General features: G+C 35.3%; 1 protein-coding gene across 33 annotated transcripts in view; it reads right to left on the bottom strand.

Annotated features, from left to right (window-relative positions):
• The window catches only part of MEF2C (myocyte enhancer factor 2C), a 182564-nt gene that overhangs the window by 111444 nt on the left and 47484 nt on the right, over positions 1-23636 (bottom strand). For 2 of the 33 annotated variants that reach the window (XM_050795470.1, XM_050795465.1), the window contains exon 1: positions 14142-15212. The exons of the other annotated variants lie outside the window; for them this stretch is intronic. The gene's annotated coding sequence lies outside the window, so the exon portion shown is untranslated. Of the gene's footprint in view, positions 1-14141; positions 15213-23636 lie in introns of those variants that run through there. 33 annotated transcript variants of the gene reach the window in all.

Raw genomic sequence — 23636 nt, 5'->3', positions numbered from 1 at the left:
TCCTACAAGCGCAGGTAGCCTCAGGATTTAGAGCTCATTGATTGTGTGCTACTCCAGGGAAATGACTGATTAAAAACAGCCTCATGAGGAAGAGTAGCTCCTATTCACATCTGGCTCATATGATTCTAAAGTCTAATACCTGTATGAAAATTTGATCCATAGATTTAGATTTTGAACAACTGCAGCAGTTTACCTAGAATACTTTAGATGTCAAAGCAGAAAGTTAAATTAATCCCACTATGACTGGTGTCTGACACGGGTTCTGAAGGCTTTAATCAATTAACCTACTTTCTTGTGAATATAAACAAATACACTGTATTTTTATATCTATTCTAATTATGGCTATCACTGATCATCTGCTGGTATCTGATGCAGGATATCTGTCACAGTTCTCAGAGCAGATGGATTAGAACGTATCTGTTCATCCTAATCATACATTAAAAACTGTTAAAGAGAAATGAAATGCATGCTATGCATCTTATAGGATATTAGCTTTGATGGGACATGTAATTATTTTTATGACTCGACCAACAGATGTAACTGCAAAGAAAATACAATGGAATTATGATATATTTGGTAACTCCAGGAAAAACATTATGTGCATTTTCTTTACGATAACTAAATATATACCTGATCATCTATTCACTTAATAACTGTATTCTTCTCAAAAGAGGAAAATTCAAAATATTTGTTACAAAATGCTGATAATCTAGAAAATACTTACCAGCCTTACAACTGACTTTTTAAAATGTGTAATAAATGTACTAAAATTTTAGTAAACCAAAACAGACACCGGATGTTGAATTATGAAATATTTCTCATGTATTATAGTAATCTCCAATAAGATTTGATGTTAATTTTAGAGCATGCTTCTGCTAAAAAGGGCAAACCCTGCAACAGATTTAGTACAAAGAAGCTGAAAATATCCTGTGGAAAAAAAATCTGTAGAGAAATCAGCCAGCCCAAATCCTGCCATTACTCAGCACTGTAGTGACGTGCGGATGTTTGTAGTGGTTTGAGGAGCCAGCAGGGGTGGAAACTCTGCGTACTCGACTCCAACATGATTGCAATTGAACCTCATCAAAGTAAGAGCTCATAATTTGTCACAGAAAACAGCCAATTAACATATGTTAGAAAAAGGCTTCATAAAGATAATATATGATTAAAGACCCAGTGCAGCTGCTGAAAATCAAAACTATGCATTTAAAAAAGAAATCTCAGCCTAAGCTTCCGTATGGTTAAACTGATAATGGCTACTATGATTTTTTTTTAAGTAGAAAAATATAATTACAGTGCTTCTTATAAGTTTGGGGTTATGGCAAGGGAGAACTGGGTACTGTGGCACTATTTACTATGTCTTACTTAGTTCTATAAATAGTTGAAGCCCTTGCCAAAACTCTGTAGTTACTTTGTTATAGTGCTATTTTAAAACACAGACCTTCATTGTGAGCTAAATGGCCTTCAGGATGCACTTTGTAGTTATAGCATTCCTCTCAAAACTATATCCTCCCTTTATCTGTGCAAAGCTCCAGAACAAGAGGCCTCTCCATGACTGCCCTGGCTCACTGTAGAACATGCTGGGGCTGTGTAACACACTGTTCGAATACTTCAGAACTTCTCTCAGGGTGATGGGCAGGAAGGGTGACAGTTCAATGTCAGAAATGAAATTAAGGCACACACATGGAGTTCGGGTCCTCTAACAGGATGCAGTCCACGCTACCTGCCACAGCTTTGGAGCAGACCAATTACATGTGACATACTTGGTGTATTCTGATTGTAGATTTCAGGTTGGACTACCTGGGAATCAAACCCTGGTTAAATCACTGTAACGGGGTATACCGTGAGCCAAAATCATGATGTTTAATATCACAGAAATCAGTGACAAAATTCAATCATTAGTCACAGAGACAAGAAGTTGTCAAGCATGATGCTACGTGCCAGGGATACCACTGAAAACAGAACAGAAGGTCTCAGTCTTCATGAAGCTTATGTTCTAAGGCGAAAAGGGGCAACACACAAGTGCACCCATATGATGATTTTAGATACAGAAGTGCTATTGAGAAGATATCGCAGTAGAATGGACGAAGGGGTGATGAAGTGAAGAAGGGCAGAGGTGGGCATCCACTGGGTTGATTTATAGGGAAGGGTTATTTGAGGAGATGATGTTTGAGGAAAGTCCTAATCCATGATGGAGTCAGACATTATTTGGAGGATGATTACTCCATCACTGTGCCTGTCACTGGTGGTACAAGCCTGGCCAAGTCATAGTTTTCTAAACCCCAGTCTCTTCCTCTATAGAGTGGGAATAGTAACAATATATACATTCTATTATGAGGTTGTGAGGCTCAAATAAAAGACAAAACCACACTCATTTGTAAAAATTCAGATGGATATAACTCAATTTCATATACTCATTGTCTAACTTGCTTCCTTCACTTTGATGTTATATAATTTTATAAAAATTATAACTACTTTGAAGCCCTAGGAATATAGCATAATGCAAAATATTTCTAAATTGACATCAGTTGAGTCCAAAAGCATATCTTCCCTTGAAATGTGAATATTTCATGATGGCAGTGGCCACTGGTTGAAACAGCTCTTTTCATTTCACAGTGCTAACTATGGATAACACCATGAAGAATCTGGTAAATACAATGCAAAATTTCTGCAAGTGTAAAATATAGAATTATATAAAAATCACACTTTTTAAAATTTGAGAAATAAACAATCTTACAACCATACTGATGTAACTTGTCCATGGGCGAGGGTGATTTATTTCCTCTCTCAAAGGACCCAACTCCCAAGTAATCAGCAGAGCTTTGATTAAGATGTCAGCAATATTTGAAAATCCCAGTGTCTCACGGTATTGGAAATATTCATGTGTCTTTGCACATCCCCACCTATAGAGCAAGCTGTGTAGCCTCAAGCCAAACAGATTAATTTCCAACTTGTAATGAATAGACAAATTGAATTATCTAGTATTTTAAACGAAAGCGTTTTTAAGAAAAAAATACAGTCCCAGCGCGGTGGCTCACATCTGTAATCCCAGCACTTTGGGAGGCCGAAAAGGGTGGATCACCAGAGTTCAGGAGTTCGAGACCAGTCTAGCCTACATGGTGAAACCCCGTCTCTACTAAAAACACAAAAAGTTAGCTGGGTGTGGTGGTGGGTGCCTGTAATCTCAGCTGCTTGGGAGGCTGAGGCAGCAGAATAGCTTTAACCAGGAAGCAGAGGTTGCAATGAGCTGAGGTTGTGCCATTGTACTCCAGCCTGGCCAATAAGAGTGAAACTCCGTCTCAAAAAAGAAAAACAAACAAACAAAAAAATACAAAGGTAAGGATTACAAATTCTAATAAATAGAAAACTAAAGGACAACAGGCTCCCACTTTAATTTTTAAGATTGTGAAACAGAAATGTCTAATGACAAATGATAGTATTTTAGGGAAAGAGGTCAAAATTTCCTATGCCTTAAGGAATTAGGGGTATATATTTTCAATTCTCCTCTTTTTAGGAGGAAGTTGTAAATAAATTTGATTCTCTATTCCAAACCATTTTCTTCTAATTTCCTGTTTCATGAACATAATTTATCAGTTTAAAAATAGCATAAGTTATATAATTTACCACGAAGCCTAAATGAACACTTACCGATTTTCATTTACAATCAATCAAATGCCTGACAAAAGAAACATAAATTTGAAAGTTTTTAAAAAATAAATACTATATTTTTCTTTTCTAAATGTATCATGGTATAGATATTATAACAAAAAATTGCATTTGATTTTCTTCTCAGTGCTAACCAATACTTCACATTATATTCTCACCTCCCTCGCTATCTAGTAAGATGACCTCTGGGGTACATTTGCTTCACCCTCCAAAACCCAGTCATGACTGCGTACAAACCAGACATGGAAATATGAGTTTCTCCTCTCTACTTGTAGCATTCCCCACTCCATTTTTTCATTTCATCACCTTTCTTTATCTCTTTTTCCACATGTTTGGAACTGAGGGGATATGGAAAGTGAAACTGTCAAAGAGCTAGGAATAGAGGTGTTCTCAGACAAGCAAAATGTTTCCTCCATACAATCCAGGCAGGGCAAGGACAGGCACGCTGCAGAGGGATGTTGCCCCAGGCCAGAGTGAGCTGAGACAGTTTCTAGGCCGAAGGCCTAGCAGGAGGCTCCTTATCTCAGCATGTCTACACATTCTGTCCCAGGCTGTTTTCAAGGATAGCCCAAGTCATCCTCGGCAGATAACACTAAACGGAAAGTATTACAGTGCTTCCCCTGTAAAAAAGACTATGTACTATAGATCAGAAGTTACTAAAATGGATCCTATTTTAGCCTGATTCTCTCAAACCTAGACTCTAAAAGAAAGCACTCTTGGGTGGGGGCAAACTCACGACTTTCCTTTCCTTAGAGATCCCAAAGTGCCTAAATTAGCATTCCCCAAAGTGGATTCCAGAGATTACTGGTTCCTAAGATTTTAACAAGTTGTTCCTCAAAAAAAAAAAAAAAAAAAAAAAAGTTCAGGAAAACTGATTTATTTGTTATAGGACTTTTCATATTCTTCTACATGCTGAATGCCAGAATCTGGACCATTTCCCAATGTATTTCAGATATCCCTTGGAAATGCTAGCTTTAAAGAAAATAACAAGCTTCTTCCCTCTAACCACTGAATACACTGCAGTGCGAAATACCTCAGACAAATACTTGGCTCAGTGCTTGGCACAAGGAAAATATAATGGTATTGCTGAAGACATGATAAAACAATGGAAAACCTTTTTTTTTTCAGTTTTACAAAAAAAGTGCAAACACGAGATCAGGAGCAGAAAACTGTTGTTCACTTGAAGTAAAAGTATTAGTAAATTATTTTGCCATTAGAGTGCAATTTGTTTCCAAACCCCAAAGCACTAAGTGCAAAGCAATATTGCACAGTGGAAAGAAAGCTCCATTTGGAGTCAGACTCTCAGTTGGGTTCACTAGCTACATATCTTTGGGCCAGTCAACTTCTTTAAGTCTCATTATCCTCAGACATAAAAAGCGAGCCGGGTTCAGTTTCTAAGATGCCTTTCAAGTTCCTAAATGGTATACATTCAATAAAGGAGGAAAGCAAAACAAAACCAAAAAAACGAGGGTTGGAATGATTCTCACAAGAGTATCATCCTAGAGAAACAATAAATTGGCAAAGAAGTTATTGTCTGGATAAACATAATTGTTTTCTTCCACATTTTAAAATATTGAAAGATATGTTCACCTCAGCCTCAAGCAATATAAACAGTTAAGACCAAGGTTACGTTATGCACTCCGGACCACTAATCACATTTAGAAGTTTAATAAATACGTAATACCTAGGAAAATATTAAGGTATTGAAAGCTTTACATGTATTAACTCTAATCCTCAAAACAGCCTATGAGGAAGGCATTATTACAATTTCCATTTTACAGAAAAGAAGGCTGGAGGACAGAGTGGTTAAGTAACTTACCCAAGGTCACACAGCTAGTGTTAGCGCTGTAATCAATATCAATATATCAATATATCAATATTGGATCAATATGTCAATATTGGATCAATATATCAATCCAGTCTCACACTCAGAGAGTCGAATCACATACTCTGTTACTTCTCTATGCTGCTAAGTGGTATTCAAGGGAGTACTTAAAACTTAAAATTCTATGTAGAAAATGTGATGTTCAGGATTTGGTGGAATCTACAAATTATTTTTAAAATGAGTGTTCTTCAACTCATCTCACATTTTCTTATTCTTGATGGTAAAAATGAGTTTACTTCCCTGTGCCAGCACGGGAATAGAATGTAAGTTAGATATTTGTCTTTACTATTATAATTTACTGGATGATCATCAGTAGCTGTTTTTGGCTTATTTGTTTTTTTTCTACTTTCTATAAATGAATGTGGTTGTTCACAAGGAAAACCATGTAAATGTATAAATCAGTATATATTCTTCACAATTACTGGAAAAAGAAACCCAAAAGAGTTGTCTTCCTGATAATGGGTCAGGAGAGTCAATTTCACTTATGATGAAAGTAAGAATTACACGAATTCTCATCTGAGAATTACAGTTGAGAATTACACAGATATCTCATGCCCAAAGCTTGAAGCAGTCATCTTGTTTTCCTTCAAAGTACCTTGAGTAGGTTTCTAAACCACACCTAACCAGCTCTGGTATGACCCTGGCCATTATCCTTACCCTCCTCCCACTCCTCTTCTTCCTTCTTGTTAGCTCTTTCTCTTTCTTCTCCTTATCTCCTCAAACTATGGTCTACTACAAATCCTTCTATTTACAGGAAAGTTTCCACTTCAAAATTTTATACAGTTACATACTTCTTCAGAATACTTTGTGTTTTAGAGTTCTGAGTTTAATTGTGCAATTCAATCTCTATAGGTACATTATTTTAGAAGCAACTTTATGGCTATCAACTTTATAAGACACACACCTAATAAAATATACTAATTGTATAAAAACGGCTGACATAATTGGCAATATATTTATAATTGTTGGAAAATACTGCACATTTTGGTGCATTATAGAAGTTAACATCACAATTTTTTCACAATGTATTGTGTAGCCTTGCTCTATCAGAGCCTACAGAATGAGGAAGTAATTGTACGTGTGTATATATATATATTTAGCATTTGTCAGACTTTTTTCCTACTTTCATAGGCAGAACACCATGTACCTATATTTGTACATATATAGTACATCTATATTCACTTATATAATTATATATGTTATTGTACTAGTTGATGAGAACAGGTCAGAACCATTCAAAAACTCCATAAGGCAACAATGCCACATTATATCTATGTCTGTATCTATCTATCTATCTATCTATCTATCTATCTATCTATCTATCTATCATCTATCTATCTACCTACCTACCTACCTACCTACCTACCTACCTACCTACCTACTTATGTAAGACTGAGTTCAATTTCAGATGCTGGGCAGTTGATGGTGCAAAGTGAATGCTCAAAATGGCTGCTTCTATATCCCATGCACTCCAAGAGGACTTCTGGTAAACAGGAAATCTCTGAGATTTGTAATTCAGTAAGAAAGAATCTGTTGGCAAATATTGCCTTTCAAAGTGAAGACACCTCTAGGATAATTTTTATGTCAGTATCCCTCACTCATGTTTGTGGGTCCAGTAATAAGTGTTCTGAAAAGGGAAGAGTGTGCATATTACTCTTACATGCTAAAAAAGCGGACATTTCCATCAAGTAACTAGTTCACATAGTCAATTATTATTTGGTCACAATCCTGGTGATTCTAAATTTCAAAATTATATAAGAGTGTTTGTCTTTTGTATCTTATGAAATAGAAAAACAATAAGTATAGAAAAATCTCTACCAACTCCCTTTGAAAAAAATTAGTTAATATGAATATTTAGTGTTTCACTAAATTTACTACGGAGAATTCCAGAATGGACTTGGAAATTTCAACTGCCTTAAAATGGATCTTTATGAGAATGATAAATTTTGCCATGTCAGAAAAGAGAAAAAAATCTTTTCTTTTGGTTAGAAATACAATTTGTATTTTCCATTCATCTAAGGTAAGAGTAGAAACGCCGGACATTAATATTGGCAAGAGTTATGCAAGGTCATATCATTTTTCCCTCCTTCAGATAATACCATACCCAAATTATTTCACAAAGATTCCACCTCTCCTATTTTTAAGGCCTTCCGGAAAAGGAGCAACATAACCTTCCTCAGTATCCTATTTTGATGTTTCACAACTCTCTCTCTCAGGAAATTCTTACTTATAGCTAATCCCTCACAGAATACTTTATGTCCACTCCTCTTGTTCCATCCTTCGTACAGAGAACAACATTTGGTGATCACATCCTTGTATCATACACTTCAAGACTGTGTATTGCTTTATATCTATTCTGTTAATCTTCCCTTACGTTGGGTTTTATTTTTTCGCCATCTTTGCAGCTCATCATTTCCCATCAGATTTGCCTAGATCTCTGGAGTCCAAAAGTATACATAGTCCTTGAAAAGTGCTTTTGTTGTATATTCTTATCAAATAAATATTTTTATTTATCCACACACTGCATGAATTTTAAAGTAAATGTTTGCCTTTTCACTTATTTCAATTTTGTAATTTTTCCCTTGCCAGATTTGTTTCTAGCCAACTCTTCCACATTTTGTATTTGGAGAGTTTATTTTTTTTTCTCCTTGGCTTCAAGATTTCTGACCACTTCTCTGGTTTACCAAGGTTATGCTGAATTCCTATCTTTCAAGGGCCAGACCTCAAGCGCTCTTTATACAGGATTTGTTGGCATTTAAAATGTAATGACTAAATTATTTAATTCACTATTCCTTTAGCTACCAGTAAAATCTGTGTGTGGTTTAGATGATATTTTCCCAATTTATGGATGAGGATGTCATATGGTAGAAAATCAAAAGCCTTAGAAAGTTGAAATTATACCTATCCTTTTTCCTTCACACTTTATTAACAAAGATGAAAATATTCTCATAGGACCAGTTCTTATATGATGCTATGTTGCTTAATACACCCTGAACTTTTTAAGATAAATAACACATGGATTTCATGGCAATATTTCCTTGTACATTTTTAAGTCTGCAAATAAGAGAGTTACTAACTCTGGTTCCCAGCGTCATCCTTCATTTAAGAAATGTTATCAATGTGATAGTCAACTCCTAGTCTTACTCAAAAATTGTTAAGACTAGCAGCCTGTGGCCCCATAATGCCGTTACTATTGAAATGATCTTAGGGCTGGGTGCTGTGGCTCACACCTGCACTCCCTGCACTTTGGGAGGCTGAGGCAGGTGGATCACTTGAGTCCAGTTCGAGACCAGCCTGGGCAATATGGTGAGACCCTGCCTCTACAAAAAATTTAAAAATTAAGTGGGTGTGGTGGCGCATGCCTGGAGTACCCACCTACTCAGGACACTGAGGCCAGAGGATCGTTTGAGCCAAGGAGGTTGAGGCTGCAGTGAGATGTGGTTGCACCACTGCACTCCAGCTTGGGTGACGGGATAAAACCTTGTCTCAAAAAAACAAAACAAAAACAAAAACAAACAAAAAAAAACTGATCTTAGGCTTTAGTGAAACCTTTCTAGGAGGAGTTCCATGAAATTTGTTTTGTTCCTTAGTATCAATGGATTCCATAAGTCATACATACTTGTATTACATTTCATGTATGTGGTTATAAGCATGTGTTCATTTCACTGCTTAATAAAGGTGAAAAATAAAGCAAAGAAGCATTTCATTTATTCCTTCACTCAACAAGTTTTTTCTGAGTCACTAGTATGTGCAAGGCACTATTCTATGTAGTATGTCAGGGAATGAAACAGACAAAAATTCATGCCCTGGTGGAACTTACACACTCCTGGTAGCACATTAAAAATGGGCTACATTTTATTTTGTCTTTTGTTGTCATTTTTGGTTAAACAAATTCATAAAAATCGTCTTTTAATTTTGATTCTCCTTATCCAACTTTAAGCCCTATTTCTTAGAACTTTTATTTTTATACTATTTTAAATTTCTCCTATTCTCATAATACATTCAAATTTCCATTCCTCATACAGATCTTTCTTTAAAGGCTTGTGATTTCAGATGAAGTGTTCTTTGACCATTTGTGCAATCCGCTATGTTACATACTATATTTTATAAGAAATACCTTGTAATATTTATAAGTTCTTTGAAATTTGCTCCATTAAAATTCATCTTTTCTATTGTTGACTTCTTCAGATCTTTAATTCCTACCTGTGTTTGGGTGCTAAAATATTGAGAATCTGGCCAATCACCAGGTTTGATGAAAACTAAACTCTTTAATTAATATTTTCCTAGCTTTACTGAAAGAAAAAAAATCTAGTAAAACAAGAACGCTAACTCACTTTCATGTTTTCTAGTATTACATATCTGTGGAATCTGTGACTGTAATATTTAGATATTTCTATTATATGACGATGAAAGCAAGTAATCAATGACTCTAACATATGATAAAAGATAGTGGATTAGAAACAGTGCAATTACAGACGTCAACAATATGTAAAAAAAAAAAAAAAGAGAAGCTACATAGTGAAAAAAAATTTCCTGAGAATTCATTCATTTAACAGCCACAAAGTTACAGTAAATAAAGAAATGGGAAATATTGTGATAGTTTCTTTGTCATAACTTCAATTTTCATTACGTGTGTTGAAAAAATGCGCAGGAAGAAAAAGGTGAGATAAAGGAGAAAATACCTCTTGACGTGTAGCTAGATGTCTACCAGTATGTCAACTTCCGAGATAAATTCTTCATGTGCTTATGAGAATCTAAATAATAATAATCTTCTTTAAAAAGATGATATTCTAGGTTAGGATCTCAATAATTTGTGAAGAAAAGCGACTTTTTCTTTTCCAGAATCCTTGAAATTAAGTGCGGGTTCTGTTCAGCGAAATGTATGGACTGGAGAGGGCACATGATGATGATGACCACAACCATCTGCCCAGAGAAACATACTGCCCCTCCTTCAGTCCTGCTCTAGAAGGAGAAGGACGGTATGACGGACAGAGATCATCAGTGGCTACTGATTGAAAGCTACAAAAGACTGAGTTATTTTGGAACATCCCAATATATAGGGGTTGGTATCTTCTCAACCCTAACGTTTTTCCTATCTCATTTTTGGGAGAGATGAAGGGTTTTATAAAAATCTCTCTAGTTATTTGAGTAGTTTGCTTTTTTAAATTTTTTTAAATCCTACGGTATAAAAAGCATTTCTATTTCGGTATCTTACTCCATTATCCATGTGAGATGGACAGACATGTTATATCACGTAAAATATTGTTTGTATATTATTTAAATTTGGTTCCCCTCAAAAAACCCTCAATGGTGAACCAACAAATTGTTGAAATTAAGCTAAAAAAAATCAATCTATCTTTGGAATTCTATTGAGACATTGCAAAAATGAGACAGACCAATTATTAGGCAGACAATTTATGTTACACAATTACATTTAAACAGCACTTTTCATGTATCTGAAATTCAAGTTTTATACCTCATTCATTTTTTTTCTAAGACTCAATTTCTCCACAACAAAGTGAGAGGTGTTAACTATGTAATATATATGTTTCTTCTATTTCTAATTAAAAATTGTATTAGTTATGATCTATTGAAACAAATATCTATGACTTTATCTAATACAGAAAATTACCATGTTAACAGATTCTATTTCAAGTTATAAACACAGAAGAAAAAAAATCTGAAGAAATAAATGTGAAAATTGGCAACAAAGTCTTAATTTGTGTTTGTTAGTTCGGTGAAATTTATTTTTTTTTTTTTTTTTTTTTGAGAGAGAGTCTCGCTGCTCTGTCATGCAGGCTGGTGTGCAGTGGTGCAATCTCGGCTCACTGCAACCTCCACCTCCCAGGTTCAAGCAATTCTCCTGCCTCAGCCTTCTGAGTAGCTGGGACTACAGGCACACACCACCACGCCCAGATAATTTTTTGTATTTTTAGTAGAAACGGGGTTTCACCATGCTGGCCATGATGGTCTTGATCTCCTGACCTCGTGATCCACCCACCTCGGCCTCCCAAAGTGCTGTGATTACAGGCATGAGCCATCACACGCCTGTGAAACAATTTTAAATCATCCTAGTAAAAGTGGTAAAATTTAATGAACGTGGCCCAGGCATGTTATTTCTATATTTCAATTGGACCTTAATCTCGGGTAAGTTTGTAATCTCATGATTATACTTCACATTATATTTCTGTTGAGGAAATCAAGGCATTGAAAAAATGCACAATTTGTCCAACTTTATACTGCAAGTAAGCAACAAAACTGGGTTTTGAGATAAGGGAGGCTGACTCCAGATTCTACCTTCTTGAAAAGTCCTAAGGAAATATTTTTATCATGTTGTTTTTCAATTTTATATGTCAAAGTCCGAAATCAGTTGATAGTGATATACATATATCAAATTCAAGTACATCCACGATCAGAGCTTTTACCTAAAAATATACCACAAAGTTTATTTTTTATTTGATTACAGAAGGGTGTTTTGTTTTGTTTCTGCTTGGCTTTTTGTTACCATCCTTTGAAAACTGGGGAAATATACTGCTATGTGTAGTTTTAATATAGTACACCAAAAATACTAAGTAAATCTAACTTTTTCTCTGATTCAAATTATATTTCTTAATGCACTTCTATTTAAAGTCATTCCAAAAACAACTCTTTTCCCTATGGTTAAGATTTTAAATACTGTTATAAAATACCAGCAAGTATTTACTTACAACTTATAACTAGGGATAAGATATCTCTAATTTTCCATTTGGTGTATGTCTTAGTAATGTAAACATAATTAGGACTCTGACTATATAGACTAACTTGACAATGAATTGGAAAAAGGTGCTGCTAAAGGTTAAATTCATAGAGGAACTGGTAAGAAATGCCGTATTCTGCAATTTATTGAACATGTCTTATCTAATAAATTTCTATGCCCTTCTTATCAAATGATTCTTAAGAGTTCTGTGCATGAAAATAGTTCACTTTGTGCATTTAAAATAACCCATTGATGGTAAGCAACTTTCTAATACCTTACAATAGATAGGCTACTAAAAAATGTCAATGACCAGTGAACCTGTTTTCATTCCATAAGTTAATTAATTTGAACTGCATGTAAAAGTTGAAGCTAGAACGAACATTACAAATAACGAACACTGAACTGCAACTGTCACATCCTCCTGTGTCAATGGTGCCTATAATTGCTGTTGTCAACAGCTGCTTCAAATTGCCAAAAGACCCCAGAAACAATTCAGGAAGGAAAAGTTTTTAAATGGATCCACATTATGGAAAAAACTTCCTTTATAGTCACTGTTCATTTCCTGCATTGAAATATGACGTAGAAGCAACTGTAAGTAAGAAATTATGACCTACTTAAGGGCTTTTTAATAAGTCAAACTTTCATTATGTGAAACTTCTTTTTTGTAGTCATTTCAGTACCGCCATACCACTAAATCTGAGATTACAACAGCAGTAGAAGTATTGAGAAAGATCACACTTTTACTATTTGTCATTATCTTTTCCATTTATTTACCTGAATCTTATGCATCACAGTTCCCTTCCTGTGTGATAAGGTTATCTGAAGTAGGAAACAAGCAATAATACATACAAGTCTTCTATGGTAAACATCTCAGAAGTTGGTGATAAAAATACACATTTTTATCTTATATAATCTAAATAACTTTTAAATGGTAATAACACTAACTTATGGTGCAGAAAACCTTTTTTTTTTTTTTGAGATGGAGTCTTGCTCTGTCATCAGGCTGCAGTACAGTGGCACGATCTCGGCTCACTGCAACCTCCACCTCCTAGGTTCAAGTGATTCTCCTGCCTCAGCCTCCCAAGTAGCTGGGACTACAGGTGCACGCCACCATGCCCAGCTAATTTTGGTGCTGATAATTTTTATAAAACACATAATAAAAGAATTCTCTTAACATCAAATTTTCAGTCTATATCTTCTTGACATGTGCTTTCTGCTTATTAGAACTTTGTTAAAAGTGGTATAACATTCAATTACATATTTACGCCATAACAAAAATAAAATATACTTCAACTCTTTTTTTTTTTTTTTTTTTTTGAGATGCATTCTAGCTCTATTGCCCAGACTGGAGTGCGGTGGCACGATCTCAGCTCACTGCAACCTCCACCTCCTGGGTTCATGCGATTCTCCTTGCCTCAGCCTCCTGAGTAGCTGGGACTACGGGTGCCCGACACCATGCCAGGCTAATTTTTGTATTTTTGGTAGAGACGGGGTTTCACCATGGTGATCAGGCTGGTCTTGAACTCCTGACCTCAGATGATCCGCCCACCTCTGCCGCCCAAAGTGATGGGATTACAGGCGTGAGCCACCATGCTTGGCCTACTTCAACCCTTTACGAAAGTGCAACAAATATACGGCATTCCCCCATAATGACAGAAAAATGACAGCAGCAATACCACGGAGTAAACTGTCATTTCAGAGAGCAAAGGGAAAATGAAAATCATTACAAAAATCACTTTGTAATATTTTTGTTAGGATAAAAGAAAATTAAGCAGTAAAGTTCCAAGGAGAACTCTCTTTGTGCTCAACATGGTAGAAATACCATTCAAACACAGTTTATCCCTGCAGGGAGATTACCTGTAATGCCACCAAGGTCACTGTCAAGTTGTATTAATGGCCATGTTCAGTATGTCAGTCACATGAGTTAGAGCTGCCTTCTTCTTTTGTCTACTGCATAATGACCAGCCTCTAAATGCACACTGACAAATTGAGGTGAATGAATATATTTTTCCAAAATATAGATGGAAGAGTTTCATTCCACCAACTCTTCTATTTTAGTTGTACCAAACACGTGGAATGGATACAGTCTGGCAGGAAGGAGGTTTTAAATATTCCACTTTGAAAATTGAACCATTTTTGAAATGGCACTTTGAATCTTAAAGGGAATTATTTGTGGCTACATTGTGATTTTTCTTTCAAATGCACATTTGCTTATATTGCTGCAAAAGCACAAAATATTTTTTAAATGTAGGAATGACATCTTTTTACATCGAAAATGTCACTGGAACATGGAGTTAGCAACAGAATGATTTAGTATTCAATAGTTAAGCTCTACTGCAGATTTGTAATTTTCATTTATCAATATTATTCATCATTTACAGAAGAAATGTGAGAGTGTAGACATATTGTCTTTTGAATACATCTACTGACTGGAGCGCAGCAGTCATATTTATGCACTTAGAGTGAAAATAGATTAACACATCTCCTTTACAGGACTTATATTTAAATAGAATAAATCACACCCTGAAAGAATAAATGATATTCTAGTATGTTATAATAAGACTTGCTCATAGGAGACATCTCTATTAAAAATTTATCACTTTAGCCATAGAATACCAATGTAGTCCTAGCTTTGGGATCAGCAATCTATTACAACATCTGGAAATTTAGCAATTTCAATTTGCAATTTGCTATCAGAACTCAGTACTGATTTCTTTGTTTCACTTACATACTTTAATTCACCAAAACATTACTGAAATGGCTGGGAAAGAAAGAAGACATGAAGAAGCACTTCCCTGCTTATATCAGCTGACCTGGACAATATTTTAAAACTATATTTAGAAAAAGATCAAAAGAGCTGAGTACAGCGGCAATTCTCTGTGCTAACTTCCTCTATTACCACTTTTCTTTTCTTTTTTTTTCACTTGGTGACTTGACTATACAACATATGTTAAAAAAAAAAAAAAAAAAAAAAAAAAAAAAAAAAGGGAGAGAGAATAATCCCAGGACCTCTAGATAGAATTTTAACATGTGAATCTGGTACATAAAATTAGGATAGAAGATCAGACACCAATCTATACCTTTCATATGAGACCACCATTTCTATTTTGTTTATCTCATTTATATTTACACAATTTTCGTTAATGACTTGGATCGCAAATGCATTACAAAGGAGTTCCTCAAATTTGAATTTGAACACAAACAATGATTATCTAAATTACAAAAGTTAGAGTGAAATAAATTCCGCTTATAAAGTACATAACTAAAAAGTGGCAATACACAGAGTGCAAATAAACGTCATTCAGCACACTTACAATTGTAACTAGCAATTGGGCTCAAAATGTATCTAAAAATCCATATATAATATTTTACCTGAGATTTTAAATCTTTAATTGTCATAATTTTTAAAAAGATGGCATAGAATAATTTGCCATTTAAAAAATTCCTCAAAAGTAGAGCGCAGAAAGACGTTGTGGAGAGAATCTACTGGATTTAAAAACTTCATAATGATCTGTATTTGAAAGACCAAAGTTATAGTGGCCAAAACCATTTTAGTAGGGGATAATAAAGCTGGTTCCAGAAAATCGGTTGAATGGCTACAACTTTCTAGTTATGTCACATCTCTTACTTCATGGAATATTGGGTAATTTTACACGGATGAAAATTATGTCCTTAAGGTAAAAACTCTCATTTTCACACATTTCTCTCTCTCTACATAGTAATCATAGTAGGCAATATGCTAAGTGCTTTATGCATATTATTTAATTCTTATAATTATTCTAGTCACAATAAGGTAGATAAGCTGAGGCATATTTTGAAAACTTCAGTAGTGTAATTTCTCACTCCACACTGTTAACTAGTGATTTGCAACTGGAGTAAGAACATTATAAAAATGGGCACGCTGATGAAAATTAAGTTTGGATTTTGGTAAAACAACTGACACTCTTCGGGATACAAATTCCGTTTACCTATGTCATTCTTCTCTGTGAAAGAGATAGTTAAAAGATTCTCCTTACTTATGAATAAGGTATTTAAAGTTCTTAATGGGTGATGTAGAAGTAGTATGTGTTCTTCGATGACACAAAAATACTTCAATATTGGAAAATACTTTTTAAAATAATATTATTGTGAGCCAGGTGCGGTGGCTCACGCCTGTAATCCCAGCACTTTGGGATGCCGAGGTGGGCTGATCACAAGGTCAGAAGTTCGAGACCAGCCTGACCAACATGGTGAAACCCCGTCTCTACCAAAAATACAAAAATTAGCCAGGCGTGGTGGCACCTGCCTGTAATCCCAGCTACTCAGGAGGCTGAGGCAGGAGAATCGCTTGAACCCGGGAGGCAGAGGTTGCAGTGAGCCAAGATCATGCCACTGTACTCCAGACTGGGCGACAGAGTGAGACTGTCTCAAAAAAAAAAAAAAAAAAAAACAAAAAAACAAAAAAAAAAAAACACATTATTGGCCAAATACTTTAAAATACTTTAAAGTATTTTCAATTTACTTGTTTCTAAATAATTTAATTTGAAAATAAAAAGCATTCATAAATCCACATGCTCCAACTGCTTAACCCTTAAAATTCACACATCCAAGAGCCAACACACAGGATTTTGGCTAATCTGTTGAATTCTATGGGAAATATCTCTTCTTTGTCCTGCAAAGATTGCAAAATTTGTTTGTTAAAAATAAATAATAAGGTCATATGCACATAATATATATAAAGAAAATGAGTGTGATATTTGACTAACACACAATGTGGTCTAAGGCTCAATTTAAAAATCTACAATAAAAGTTTGAACGTATTTATTCTATTTAATCTGTGTCTTAAGTGTTTAACTTTAGATCACATTAATGACTGGCCATTATTAAAGTTTTGTTTTCTCTGTTTCAGGCAAATGAATCTGCAAGTTGCCTTCAGAAATTATCTATCATTAATCAGCATTTCAAAATGCAGAAACTTCCAGAAATTAGCAAATCCAGTATTCTCTAGATCCATTTTTAATTTAATAATTTGAATTGAAACCATTAACATTTCATTCCAATAATTTTTTTAAAAAACACTGAAGAGATAAATGACAAAAGTAAAGTCGTATTTAATGACTTTAGGGTAGCTTGTAGGATAACATAGGATTATGTGGTAATTACAAAATCTATTTCCTAGACTTTCCTCTCAAAAGGCAAAAACCAAAAATCCTTCAAAGCAAAGTTTCTTGACTGTAAAAGTTTAAAAAGGATAATGATTGTTAATCCTTGTTTTGTGTCACGCACTATTCTATTCATTTTACATATATTAGTTCATCTAATCTCCAGAAATATGCTGTTGTAGTATTATGCCCATTTTACAGATGAAATGGAGGCCAAGAGGACTTCTCTTGCCCATGGTAAGAGGTAGATCTAGGGTTTGAAGTTACACAATCTGACTCCAGCATCTGCTTTTTAACTATTACACTAAAAAGAATCCAACATTTTAATGAAAAATAATGGCTATTTTGATTGCCTTAAGAATGCAGCACCTGAGTGGGAACTGCCAAAGTAGATGAGGGTATGGAGGATTCAGAGTTGAAGAGGACCTTCAGGGCCACTACGATGCCCAGAATGCCCTTCACTTCAACATGGAGCAGTAATTGTAACCTCCAGGTCTGTGTACACACTCTGATTTTGGTGATCTCTATGACACACACACACACACACACATGTATACACATACACACACACACACACACATATGTATAATTCTTTAAGAAAGAATATATATGTACAGTTGACACTTGAACAACACCCACAGGTTAGAACTGAGAGAGTCCACTTACACATGAATGATCTTCCATCTCTACCACCCCTGAGACAGCAAGACCAACCCCTCTCTTCGTCTTCTTCATCAGCCAACTCAATGTAAAGATGAGGATGAAGACCTTAATGATGATCCCCTTTAACTTAATATTTTCTCTGTTCTATGATTTTCTTAAGAACATTTATAACATTTTGTTTTCCCTAGCCTACTTTCTGGTAAGAAAGCAGTATATTCCTGTCCAACATGGTGAAACCCCATCTCCACTAAAAATAGAAAAATCAGCTGGGCGTGGTGGCATGCATCTGTGGTCCCAGCTACTCAGGAGACTGAGGCAGGAGAATCGCTTGAACTCAGGAGGCGGAGGTTGCAGTGAGCCGAGATAGTGCGACTGCACTCCAGCCTGGCAACACAGCGACACAGCGAGACTCCATCACACACAAACACACACGCACACACACACACACAGAGAAAAAGAAAAAAGAAAAAAAAGAATGTAGTATTTAATATATATAACACACAAAATATGTGTTAATTGACTGTTTGTATTATTGGTAGGGCTTCCGGTCAACAGTAGGCTATTACTAGTTAAGTTTTTGGAGGGCCAAAAGTTATATACAAATTTTCAACTGCATGGGGGGTCGGCAACCCTAACCTCCACATTGTTCAAGGGTCAACCGTATTTTAGTAGAAAACTTGGCTACTTTGCTTCATTTTTGAGTAATGCCATGACTTCACTTTGTCTTCCATTTTGATGTCAATCAACCTGTACAAGTATTGGATGCAGACTTACTAAACTCACTCAGTGTAAACAGCCTATCTGCTAGGATCCGGCTAATTTTTCTGTTAGCTTTTAGCTTCTGCTTGCTAACGTTCTATACGCTACTATTGTTAATAATTTCACATTCTTGATGACAAGTCGGCTAACTTAATTAAGGTTTAAAAACTCAGTATTTAGTCATGTGCAACTCTTTATTTTATATTTTAAAATTAAAATAGTTTCATGCATTTATATTTGTGTGAATAGGTTGTAATATTTATTGTAACTACTGGAAATTATAAAATCTATTTTCAGCATCTCAAAGAGATTAAAGTGTTCTAATTGTACTAAAATGTACTAAGATGATTATTACTTGAAGCTTTATAATGCAATCAATACAATCAGACTCAATCCATAAGTACTTTATATCTAGAATATAAGCAGTTCATCAAACTATATTTGTATTTTAGTTTGCAACACTTCCCTAATGACAAGTGAAAATTCAAATGACCAAAAGTAATTGTGTTTGGCAGTCACATACATTCCTTAGCACTATAGTGACAAAAAATAACTTACTGCTTTCGTTATAGGTATCATAACATGATTAAAAGAATTTAGAAACGTATGTTGAACTGTATGGTTAGTAACAGCAAATATTTTTAATATTAAAAAACACATCCCTTAACTAAATACTTTAAATCTTTTCTGTATAATTAAAAAGTTAATTTTAAAGCTACTTCTTTTAAAAAATGTTAGAAAAGCACACACCTAAAAGTACCAGTGGGACGGGTGAAAGTTGAGATGAAGAGAATTCATGAAACATGATGAGAAAAGGTAGTCAAACTCTCACTCTAAACTTAGTGCCCGTAAAAGACCATTCAGAGTAGCGGTCTCTTTCTATTTATTTGAACACTGGATTCTGGTTGTATTAACCATCACTTGAAGTAAGTATACTGTACAACAATAAAACTTCCCTTAACAAAGATTTTTATTATAATTCTTTTATTTTTCCAAGTGATAATTAAAATGGTGCATGTGCTGCTCTTAAGAATGTAGTTCTAGCTGGGCGCGGTGACCCATGCCTGTAATCCCAACACTTTGGCAGGCCAGGGTGGGCGGATCACCTGAGGTCAGGAGTTTGAGACCAGCCTGGCCAACATGGTGAAACCCCGTTTCACCGTTTTTGTATTTTTGGTAGAGACTAAAAATACAAATACTAAAAATACAAAAATGAGCCGGACATGATGGTGCATGCTTGTAATCCCAGCTACTCGAGGGACTGAGGCATGAGAATCTCTGGAACCTGAGAGGTGGAGGTTGCAGTGACCTGAGATAGCACTACTGCACTCCAGCCTGGGCGACAGGGCAACACTCCATATAAAAAAAAAAAAAAAAGAATGTAGTTCTAGCCAGACACAGAGGCTCACGTTGGTAATCCCAGCTCTTTGGGAGACCAAGGCTAGAGGACTACTTGAATCCACAAGTTCAAGACAAGCCTAGGCAATATAGCAAGACACCATCTCTATAAAACTGAAAAAATTAACTGGGCGTGGTGGCCTGTGCCTGTAGTCTCAGCTACTCAGAAGGCTGAGGTGGGATGATCACTTGAGCATAGAAGTTCAAGGCTGCAGTGAGCTAGGATAACACCATTGTACTCCAGCCTGAGTGATGGTGGGACACCATCTGTTTTGGTTTTGTTTGTTCGTTTGTCTTTAAAAAAAAAAGTAAAACAAAAAAAAAAACGTAGTTCTAGCTGAGTGTGCAATGAGTAGTGAGATCTTCTAGGCTGGACTTGTATATGCTTAAACAAGAGTTGATTACCAAGCAGCTGTGTTCACAGGGTAGACAGGTAGCTTCCATTAGGACCATTAAGAAGAAATGTTCTGTTAGCTACATAATGCCCAGAGATTTAATAAGTTGAAAACAGTATTAAGTCACTATAATTAAATGGATACAGATAACTGGAAACTGCCTGCAAAAATGAAATCTATGCAAAATAAAAATGACAATCATTTTAGGCAACAGTATAACTGAAACAAATATATCATAAAGACTGCTTGTGAAAAGTAAAACTTAGTGATTTGAATATCATTTTGATTTTCTTATTCCCATCATCACCTGATGTTAAACAGCAATGGAAAAGATAAAGGCACGATTTAGCTTTTATTAGATGTCCACATAATGAATTTATAAAAGATATAAACCCTTTCCAATGTACTTGAATTTTCAGATATTTACAGGAATAAGTGATCCACATGTTCAGATGCTCATCATGAAACAAATAAAACAATTTACATGAACGCTTTGGATAAAGCTTAAACTTCAAACAAGGATAATAAGATGCACTGTGTCTCCTAATAAATCATAAATGTGTCTTTCAACATTGTTTTATCAGTGACAACATTATTGTTATTTCACGACTTCACTCGTGACACAAACAAGAACCACATTCATTCCTAATTTTTATATGGGGGCAAAATCTGAGGAAGAACTGTAAAATTACAATTTAGGAAAGAGGTGGAAGCATTCTTTATCTATTACCTGCATGTAAAATGAATTAAGGACCATTAAGAGCAGCCTTTTCTAGCTACACAAGAACCATATTTTCCGTGACACCAAAGTTTTAATCTATGAGACTTCTAAACCTCAGTTCCTCCTCTCTGTGAAATACATATTAGGATACAATAAATAGATCCTATTGCCATGGGTTTATAGAGTAGTTATGATCAACATCCTTTAGCCAATCAGGTAGTATAGCAGATGCGGTGCAAAAAATAATTTGCTAGTTGAGAGATTAAAAACCCATCAGGAAGTATATCCTGAATAGAAAGGTGAATAAAACTTAATCTCTGCACACCAAAGAGCCTACATTTTATCAAACTTAGAAAGATACTTTAAAAATTAACTTTAGTACAACATAGAAATTAGTAAACACCATAAAAGAGACACTCAAAAAGTTCTCTGAAAGTCAGATGTGGGAAAGATAACCACTAGGAAAAACCTCAGGGTGGAAATATTTTATCAACTACTTTTCCTAGGTCTCTCTCACCTGAATTAGGATAATTATTACCCTTCATTCACTTGCTTCAAATTAATTCAATGAAGATGGAACATCTATTATGTGTAACAGACTCATACAGACCATGGAGAAAACAAAGATGAGTAAGGTGCAGTCTCCAAGCTCAAGGAGTTTACAATCTAATGTGGATTGAGAATAATTTGCATTTATACAGTATTTCCATTTTACAGTTCTATTGTGCATAAATCATTTCATGCAGATCTTGAGAATTATGTTTACTGAAGTCACAAAAGTTGGTATTTGTCTACTGTGATATGAAAAAAGGACTGCAATGAATCACAGCTGCCTCAGTAGAGTCTTTAGGGTCTTGTGTTTCTGAGAACTGAGGTTCATTCTAATTTTAGTATTTATGTGAATGGCTCGGCCCATTCTAGAATAGCTTCTGTGTGGTTTACTACCCAAAGTGGTTCTATGTGCAATAAGGGAGACAAGTATGGCAGGAGGTACCCAGAAAGGGTGCTGAACCCCATGCTGTCCTTGCTGAAGAATCCTGAAGAGGAGACACAAATTTAAAAAAAAACTTCGTAACTTTTCCTTAGGGTTAGTTATAGCTCATTTTTAAACAGTTATTAAATGTTGGGATTTGAAAGAGTCTTGCTAAGTGCTATATAGAATATGCAAGAAGCATTTAAAAATATATCCATATTCAAGTTTATTTTCTTAAATAATTTGAAAATATTTTCATCTATAAAACAAATTACTTCCATTTTTAGAAAAGCATCATTACAGTTTTTTGAATAGCACAACGTAAGATGTACACTTCTTTTAACAATTTTGGATATTTTTTCTTTAACTGTTCACAGATTATTTCTCTGATACAAAAAAATAAACTAGCTAGTCGGGTAATTTAAAAACCAGTGAATAAAATAAAGCTCTTCATATATAATTTTTATTCCCTTTCTGATACAGTTTAGCTGTGTCCCCACTCAAATCTCATCTTGAATTGTTCCCATAATCTCCACGTGTCATGGAAGGGACCAGGTGGAGATAACTGAATCATGGGGGTGGTTTCTCCCATACTGTTCTCCTGATAGTGAGTGAGTTCTCATGAGATCTGATGGTTTTATAAGTGGCTTCCCCATTCACTTGGCACTCATTCTCTTTCCTGCTGCCCTCTGAAGAAGTACCTTCTGCCATGATTGTAATCTTCCTGAGGCTTCTGTAGCCTTGCGGAACTGTGAGCCAATTAATCCTCTTTTCTTTATAAATTACCCAGTCTCAGGTATTTCTTCATAGCGGTGTGAGAACAGACTAAAACAGTAAATTGGTACTGCAGAGAGTGGGGTGCTGCTGTAAAGATGCCTGAAAATTAAAAGCAACTTTGGAACTGGGTAACGTGCAGAGGTTGGAGCAGTTTGGAGGGCTCCAAAGAAGGCAGATTTGGGAAAGTTTGAAACTTCCTTGAGACTCATCGAACGGCTTTGACCAAAATACTGATAGTAATATGGACAATGAAGTCTAGGCTGAGGTGGTCTCAGATGGAGATGAGAAACATGTTGGGAACTGGTGTAAAGTTAACTCCTGCTATGTTTTAGCAAAGAGACTGGAGGCATTTTGTCCCTGACCTAGAGATCTGTGGAACTTTGAACTTGAGAGAGATTATTTAGGTTATTTGGTGGCATAAATTTCTAAGCAGCAAAGTGTTCAAGAGGTGACTTGGGTGCTCTTAAAATCATTGAGTTTTATGTATTCACAAAGATGTGGTTTGGAATTGGACCTTATGTTTAA

Source organism: Macaca thibetana, chromosome 6 (assembly GCF_024542745.1).
Source record: "Macaca thibetana thibetana isolate TM-01 chromosome 6, ASM2454274v1, whole genome shotgun sequence".
Lineage (NCBI taxonomy): Eukaryota > Metazoa > Chordata > Mammalia > Primates > Cercopithecidae > Macaca > Macaca thibetana.
Note: the sequence above shows the minus strand (reverse complement) of the source record. Positions and strands in the feature narration are given on the sequence as shown.